Source organism: Salvelinus sp. IW2-2015, linkage group LG28, assembly GCF_002910315.2.
Source record: "Salvelinus sp. IW2-2015 linkage group LG28, ASM291031v2, whole genome shotgun sequence".
Classification (NCBI taxonomy): Eukaryota; Metazoa; Chordata; class Actinopteri; order Salmoniformes; family Salmonidae; genus Salvelinus; species Salvelinus sp. IW2-2015.
The window spans coordinates 4,871,201-4,878,587 of record NC_036868.1 but is presented as its reverse complement, the minus strand read 5'-3'; the positions used below and the strand labels follow the sequence as shown (position 1 = coordinate 4,878,587).

At 46.1% G+C, this 7,387-nt stretch overlaps 1 pseudogene; it reads right to left on the bottom strand.

The window, feature by feature from the left end:
* Positions 1–7,387, bottom strand: part of LOC111954069 (probable E3 ubiquitin-protein ligase RNF144A-A) — a 43,101-nt pseudogene that overhangs the window by 28,713 nt on the left and 7,001 nt on the right.

Genomic DNA, 7,387 nt, shown 5'->3' with positions numbered 1-7,387 from the left:
TAATGTGTTTAGGGTTACTGGGCAGTGATCAGGGCTTTGACCTGTTCTGTGTCCACTCAGTCTCTTCTCTCTGTGAGTCTTATATACTGTTTTGAGAGGTTAAGATAGGTCTACAGTGGAGGAGAGCGGGAGGGAGTCACATTGATAACTCGCTCTCTCTACTACCACAGCTTGTGAATGGTCAGAGTCACCTGTCAGGGGTTAGAGGTCAAGGAAGTTGCCTGTACATACCTCTCTCAAACTGCAGCCTCCTGTACCTCTGCATGCTCCCTGCTGCCACCATGCATTCAATCTGCAAGAGAGAGACATACGTAGAGACATACACAGATATGGGTTACGTCTCTCATCACCCGTCTCTTGTTGCACTCTTGACCTGTTGAAGACGCATCCAGGTTGAATGGGAGACAAATAGCTACAGTACTTGGATATCTCAGTGACAGTGTCTCAAATGGCACCCTATTCCCTACTTATAGGCCCTGATCAACAGTAGTGCGCTACATAGGGAAAGGGTGCCATTTGGGACGGGCTCAGTGAGTTCAATGGGAAGCCTGGTAGGACTACTTTACTATACCTCATTCTCTAGCAGGTGACCTTGTTTTGGGCAGGCAGAGTCTGGGCAGCTAATAGTGTTGTCGAGGCCCTCTTGATCAGAAGTTCCACATACTCTCAGGCACTGCAAGGGAGAAGCAGAGAAATTAAACTTGATTACAAAAATAGATTGGATAGTGTGTGTGTCCCAAATTGCACCTCATCCCCAATATAGTGCACTACTTTTGAGCAGAGCAAGACAGAACAGTACAAGACAGAACAGTACAGGCAAAACAGGACAGGACAAACAGTACAGAACACGACAGAACAGTACAGTACAGAAACAGGAACAGAACAGGACAGAACAGCACAGCACAGCATAGGACGGAACAGAACAGGACAGTACAGAACAGGACAGAACAGTGCAGAACAGGACAGTACAGAACAGTACAGTGCAGAACAGGACATGACAGAACAGTGCAGAGCAGAACAGCGCAGAACAGTGCAGAACAGGACAGTACAGAACAGGACAGAACAGCACAGCACAGCATAGGACGGAACAGAACAGGACAGAACAGTACAGGACAGAACAGGACAGAACAGTGCAGAACAGGACAGTACAGAACAGTACAGAACAGTGCAGAACAGAACATGACAAAACAGGTATTAACAGTGCAGAACAGTGCAGAACAGGACAGAACAGGTCAGGACAGTACAGAACAGTGCAGAACAGTATAGAACAGTGCAGAACAGTGCAGAACAGGACAGAACAGGTCAGAACAGGTCAGAACAGTACAGAACAAGGACAGAACAGACAGACCAGGACAGACCAGTACAAAGACAGGACAGAACAGTACAGTACAGAACAGGAACAGAACAGAAACAGTACAGAACAGGACAGACAGAACAGGTGCAGAACAGGACAGTACAGAACAGAACAGAACAGTACAGAACAGACAGGTACAGAAACAGAACAGTACAGAACAGACAGTACAGAACAGAAACAGTGCAGAACAGGACAGTACAGAACAGGACAGTACAGAACAGGACAGAACAGAACAGTACAGAACAGGACAGTACAGAACAAAACAGTGCAGAACAGGACAGAACAGAACAGTACAGAACAGGACAGTACAGAACAGTACAGAACAGGACAGAACAGAACAGGTCAGAACAGGTCAGAACAGGTCAGAACAGGTCAGAACAGGTCAGAACAGTACAGAACAGGACAGAACAGTACAGTACAGAACAGGACAGAACAGAACAGTACAGAACAGGACAGTACAGAAACAGAACAGTACAGAACAGGACAGTACAGAACAGAACAGGGCAGAACAGGACAGTACAGAACAGGACAGTACAGAACAGGACAGAACAGGTACAGGACAGAACAGGACAGAACAGAACAGTACAGAAGACAGTACAGTAACAGAACAGGGACAGAACAGAACAGTACAGAACAGAAACAGTACAGAAAACAGGACAGTACAGAACAGAACAGTACAGAACAGGACAGAACAGGACAGAACAGAACAGTACAGAACAGGACAGTACAGACAGACAGTACAGAACAGACAGTCAGAACAGAACAGTGCAGAACAGGACAGTACAGAACAGACAGTACAGAACAGTACAGAACAGGACAGTACAGGACAGACCAGTACAGAACAGGACAGAACAGTACAGTACAGAACAGGACAGACAGAACACGACAACAGGGCAGGACAGAACAGTACAGAACGGGACAAGACAGGACATGACAGAACAGTACAGAACAGGACAGAACAGTGCAGAACAGCACAGTACAGAACAGGACAGTGCAGAACAGGACAGACAGAACAGGTCAGAGCAGGACAGTGCAGGACCTACAGGACAGCACAGAACAGTGCAGAACAGGACAGAACAGTACAGAACAGTACAGGACAGAACAGGACAGAACAGTGCAGAACAGGACAGAACAGTACAGGACAGAACAGTGCAGATCAAGTACAGAACAGTACAGAACAGAAAGAACAGTACAGAACAGGACAGAACAGTTACAGGACAGAAACAGTGCAGATCAGACAGAACAGTACAGAACAGGGCAGGACAGTAAAGGACAGGAACAGGTTGGAAAAGGACAGGACAGAACAGGACAAGACATGACAGCACAGGACAGCACAGTACAGGACAGTACTGTACAGAACAGGACAGAACAGGACAGGCAGGACAGGACATGACAGCACAGGACAGAACAGTTGGGAAAGGACAGGACAGAACAGGACAAGACTTAGCCCAGTTCTCTAGTATAGCTGTCAGCCTACACGATGATACAGGCAGGCAGACGTTACATAATGTTGACATCCACTTAACAAGTCACACTCTCCTTAGGAGAACAAGAACAGGACAGTTACATCAACACAGTCCAAGCTGCTCCTCCTCACAGAATAGTTCAGGTAGTTCCTCACTGTTTCACCCGTTTTTCTTCTGTTTGATACTTAATTAACACAGCCCAGTCTCAATACAGCCATGGACTCTATCTGTTTAATAACTTAAAAATTTCTCAAAAGAGGTGTGCTACTGACTTAAATAGATATGTGCTTAGTGAAGTGTGTGATTCCGTCTGTGTTTCTTCGTGTGTGTGTGTGTGTGTGCATCCACTAAAATTTCAAAGTTCTCATCTACCATTATCCATGAGCCAGATGTCTTGGGATTGTTTTTCTGAAGAGGTTTCCAATTAAATCCTACACAAATCCAATGAAACTGAATTTGATTAGTTAAGATGGAGYGAAAAATGTCCCAGCCTTCGGCTCTGTCGGAGAGCCTTATGTCATCTGAACAGAGGCTAAGATAGGTCTAAAAGTAGAGGAGAAAGAAGACCCATTACTGAATAAACAGTCCAGTGTCTCCCTTTTCTCTACTCCTACAGCCTGTATGGTCAGTGTCAGGGTTAAMGTTTTAGGGTTACTGGGTCAGTGATCAGGGCTTTGACCTGTTCTGTGTCCACTCAGTCTCTTCTCTCTGTGAGTCTTATATACTGTTTTGAGAGGTTAAGATAGGTCTACAGTGGAGGAGAGCGGGAGGGAGTCACATTGATAACTCGCTCTCTCTACTACCACAGCTTGTGAATGGTCATGAGTCACCTGTCAGGGGTTAGAGGTCAAGGAAGTTGCCTGTACATACCTCTCTCAAACTGCAGCCTCCTGTACCTCTGCATGCTCCCTGCTGCCACCATGCATTCAATCTGCAAGAGAGAGACATACGTAGAGACATACACAGATATGGGTTACGTCTCTCATCACCCTGCTTGTTGCACTCTTGACCTGTTGAAGACGCATCCAGGTTGAATGGGAGACAAATAGCTACAGTACTTGGATATCTCAGTGACAGTGTCTCAAATGGCACCCTATTCCCTACTTATAGGCCCTGATCAACAGTAGTGCYCTACATAGGGAAAGGGTGCCATTTGGGACGGGCTCAGTGAGTTCAATGGGAAGCCTGGTAGGACTACTTTACTATACCTCATTCTCTAGCAGGTGACCTTGTTTTGGGCAGGCAGAGTCTGGGCAGCTAATAGTGGTTTCGAGGCCCTCTTTGATCAGAAGTTCCACATACTGCTTCAGGCACTGCAAGGGAGAAGCAGAGAAATTAAACTTGATTACAAAAATAGATTGGATAGTGTGTGTGTCCCAAATTGCACCTCATCCCCAATATAGTGCACTACTTTTGAGCAGAGCAAGACAGAACAGTACAAGACAGAACAGTACAGGAGGCAAGAACAGACAGGACAGAACAGTACAGAACACGACAGAACAAGTACAGTACAGAACAGGACAAAGAACAGGACAGAACAGCACAGCACAGCCTTCAGGACGGAACAAGAACAGACAGCTACCAGAACAGGACAAAACAGTGCCAGAACAGCGTACACGTACAGCAACAGTGCCAACAGACAGCAGACCAGCTGGCACATGGACCAGAACAGGGCAGACGAACAAGCGAACGCAGAACAGGACAGTACAGAACAGGACAGAACAGCCACAAGCACAGCATAGGACGGAACAGGAACAGGACAGAACAGTACAGGACAGAACGGAGACAGAACATGCAGAACAGGACAGTACAGAACAGGACAGAAACAGATGCAGAACAAAGAACATGACAAAAAACGTATTAACCCCCAGTTGCAGAAACAGGCAGAACAGGACCAGACACAGGTCAGACCAGTACAGAACATGCAGAACAGTTATTAGAACAGTGCCAGAACAGTGCAGAACAGGACCAGAAAGGTCAGAACAGCGTCAGAACAGTACAGAACAGGACAGAACAGGACAGACCAGGGCAAGACCATTACAGAACAGGACAGAACCAGTACTTAAGAAGTTACAGAGACTAGGTGAGCAGAATCAGGACAGTACAGGAACAGGGGAAGTACAAGAACAGTGGCAGAACAGGACAGTGAACAGAACAGAAACAGAACAAGTTTACAGACTAATGTTATCCTCTCAAAAGACTTAGTACAGTGACACCTATTCCGAACAGTACGAACACGTGTACGTACTTTAGACAAGAACTCTAAGTCACTCTAGCTCTCGCGGAGAAATCATTGTGTACAGACAGAACAGACAAGTACAGAACAGGGACGAACAGAACGAGTACAAGGAACAGGACAGTACGAACAGACAGTGCCAGAACAGGACAGGAAACAGATGTACGGCTCAGAACAGGACATTAGTGAACGGTAGCGCGCAGAATAGTTCCGACAGAAAGAACAGAGGTTCAGATCACTCAGGTCCTGAACAGTGAGAATTCTCAGAAAAGCGGGTTCAGCAAATCACTGTGTTCAAGAAACGCCAGTGTTGACAGATACAAGGACAGAACAGTACAGTACAGAACAGGACAGAACAGAAACAGTTAGAGAACGGCATAAAAAAGGACAAGATACCAGAGAACAGCAAGCCACGTCACGATCTAAAATATCCAGAATCTCAGGACAGTACGCAGACACAGAACAGTGCAGAACAGGACTATATTTAGTATCTTAGCAAGGTGAACATTGTATGCAGAAGACAGGAGAATTCACAGAAAACTGGATAATACAGTGGACAGAACAGGAAGTCTCAGAAACAGGAACTTCAGTTTATTACAGAACAATCAGTATCAGAACAGATAAGCAGACACGATTATATACGACGAGTACAGAAACAGAACACTTGTACATGATAATACAGGACATCAGTATCATGAAACAGAACAGATATCAGTGTAACATTATACGCTTAGGATTGACACAGTGATCTGACTACTAGACTGAAGTACAGTGAACAGCGATCAGTAGTTACAGATAACAGAACAGTACTCAGTTATATCTGAGCAAATACAGGTACAGTTACTTTTATCATTAGGCATATCAAGAACAGAGTGCGAACATGATGAATCATGTTACAGAACGCGACAGTACAGAATACAGTACAGAACCTCAGTTGACTCAAGTACAGTGACAGTACCAGTATCATGAACAGCGACAGAAACGCAGTACAAGTAGCAGAACAGGGACACTAGTACTCAACTACACGGAGAACAGTGGGCAGGACTACAGTAATACGTGTTGAGTCAGTACGGGTTATCTACTATGATCAGTGAATACCATGATCAGATACACGGTGGCAGATGTACACGTCGACCAGACGTGTCATGCACGAACAGAACAGGGGCCACCTGACAGAGCAGGACGCTAGTTCAGAACAGGACTCTCAGACAAGTAGAGACAGGTCAGAGCTTTAGTGCTACAGGTGGTCCTGATGACGAGCCCCCGTATAGCATTGAAGACTCACGCAATCTGGTTGGCCTGAACAGTGCAATGGAACCAGGACCAGAACAGAGTATGGACACGTCATGGACGCAGTAGAAACCTGGACAGAACAGGACAAGACAGTGCGGCACAACAGGACACAGATACCAGTACAGGACAGATCAGCTGTGCAAGTCAGTTACATACAGTAAGAACAAGAACAGAAACAAGTCACAGACAGGAGTCAGAACGAGTACAGGACGGCAGAACAGTGAGGCAGTCAATTCAGATAGCTGTTGGCAGAACATGCTTTAACAGAACAGTGTCGGCAGGCACGAGTTACACAAGAGGACAGGAGCAGGTTCGGAGAAAACAGTGATGTCCGAGCAGAACAGTGCGAGACGATGGACAAGCACAGGACAGCCACAGGTACAGGGACAGCTACTGTACAGAACAGGACAGAACAGGACAGGGCAGGAACAGGACATGACAGGCCACAGGACAGAACAGGTTGGGAAAAGACAGGACTAGGAACAGACAAGACTTAGCCCCAGTTCTCTGGTATTATAAGCTGTCAGGCCTACACAGATGATACTAGGCAGGCAGACAATTATACATAATGTGTGGAACAATCCCTGGAAAATATGTGTGTGTCAGCGCTTAACAGACGGGTCACACTGGCTCACTTAGGGAGTGAATGAGAGAACACAGAGAACTCAGGCGGAGGACGAGTACCATCCAACACACTCTAGGTCCAAGCTGTCTCACTGATCGCGATGCTGTCACTCCAGAAGTGTGCGTGTCGTTCGATCCAGAGTGTCTTTCGGGTGACTCTGTGTGATATCATGCGCTACTGTTCTCACTCCGTGCGATTTCTCCCTGGTGTGTGTAGAAGTGCTTTCACTTAACATCAGCCCGTCTCAATACAGCCATGGGACTTCTATCTGTTTAATAACTTAAATTTCTCCAAAGAGGTGTGCTTTGTTGCGTTGCTGTGCTTATATATCTCAAATGGACCATATCTGAGAGCAAGTGCTGTGATTCCGTCTTGTATAGTCTACTAACTCAGATATCTCTCGTGTTCTCCGG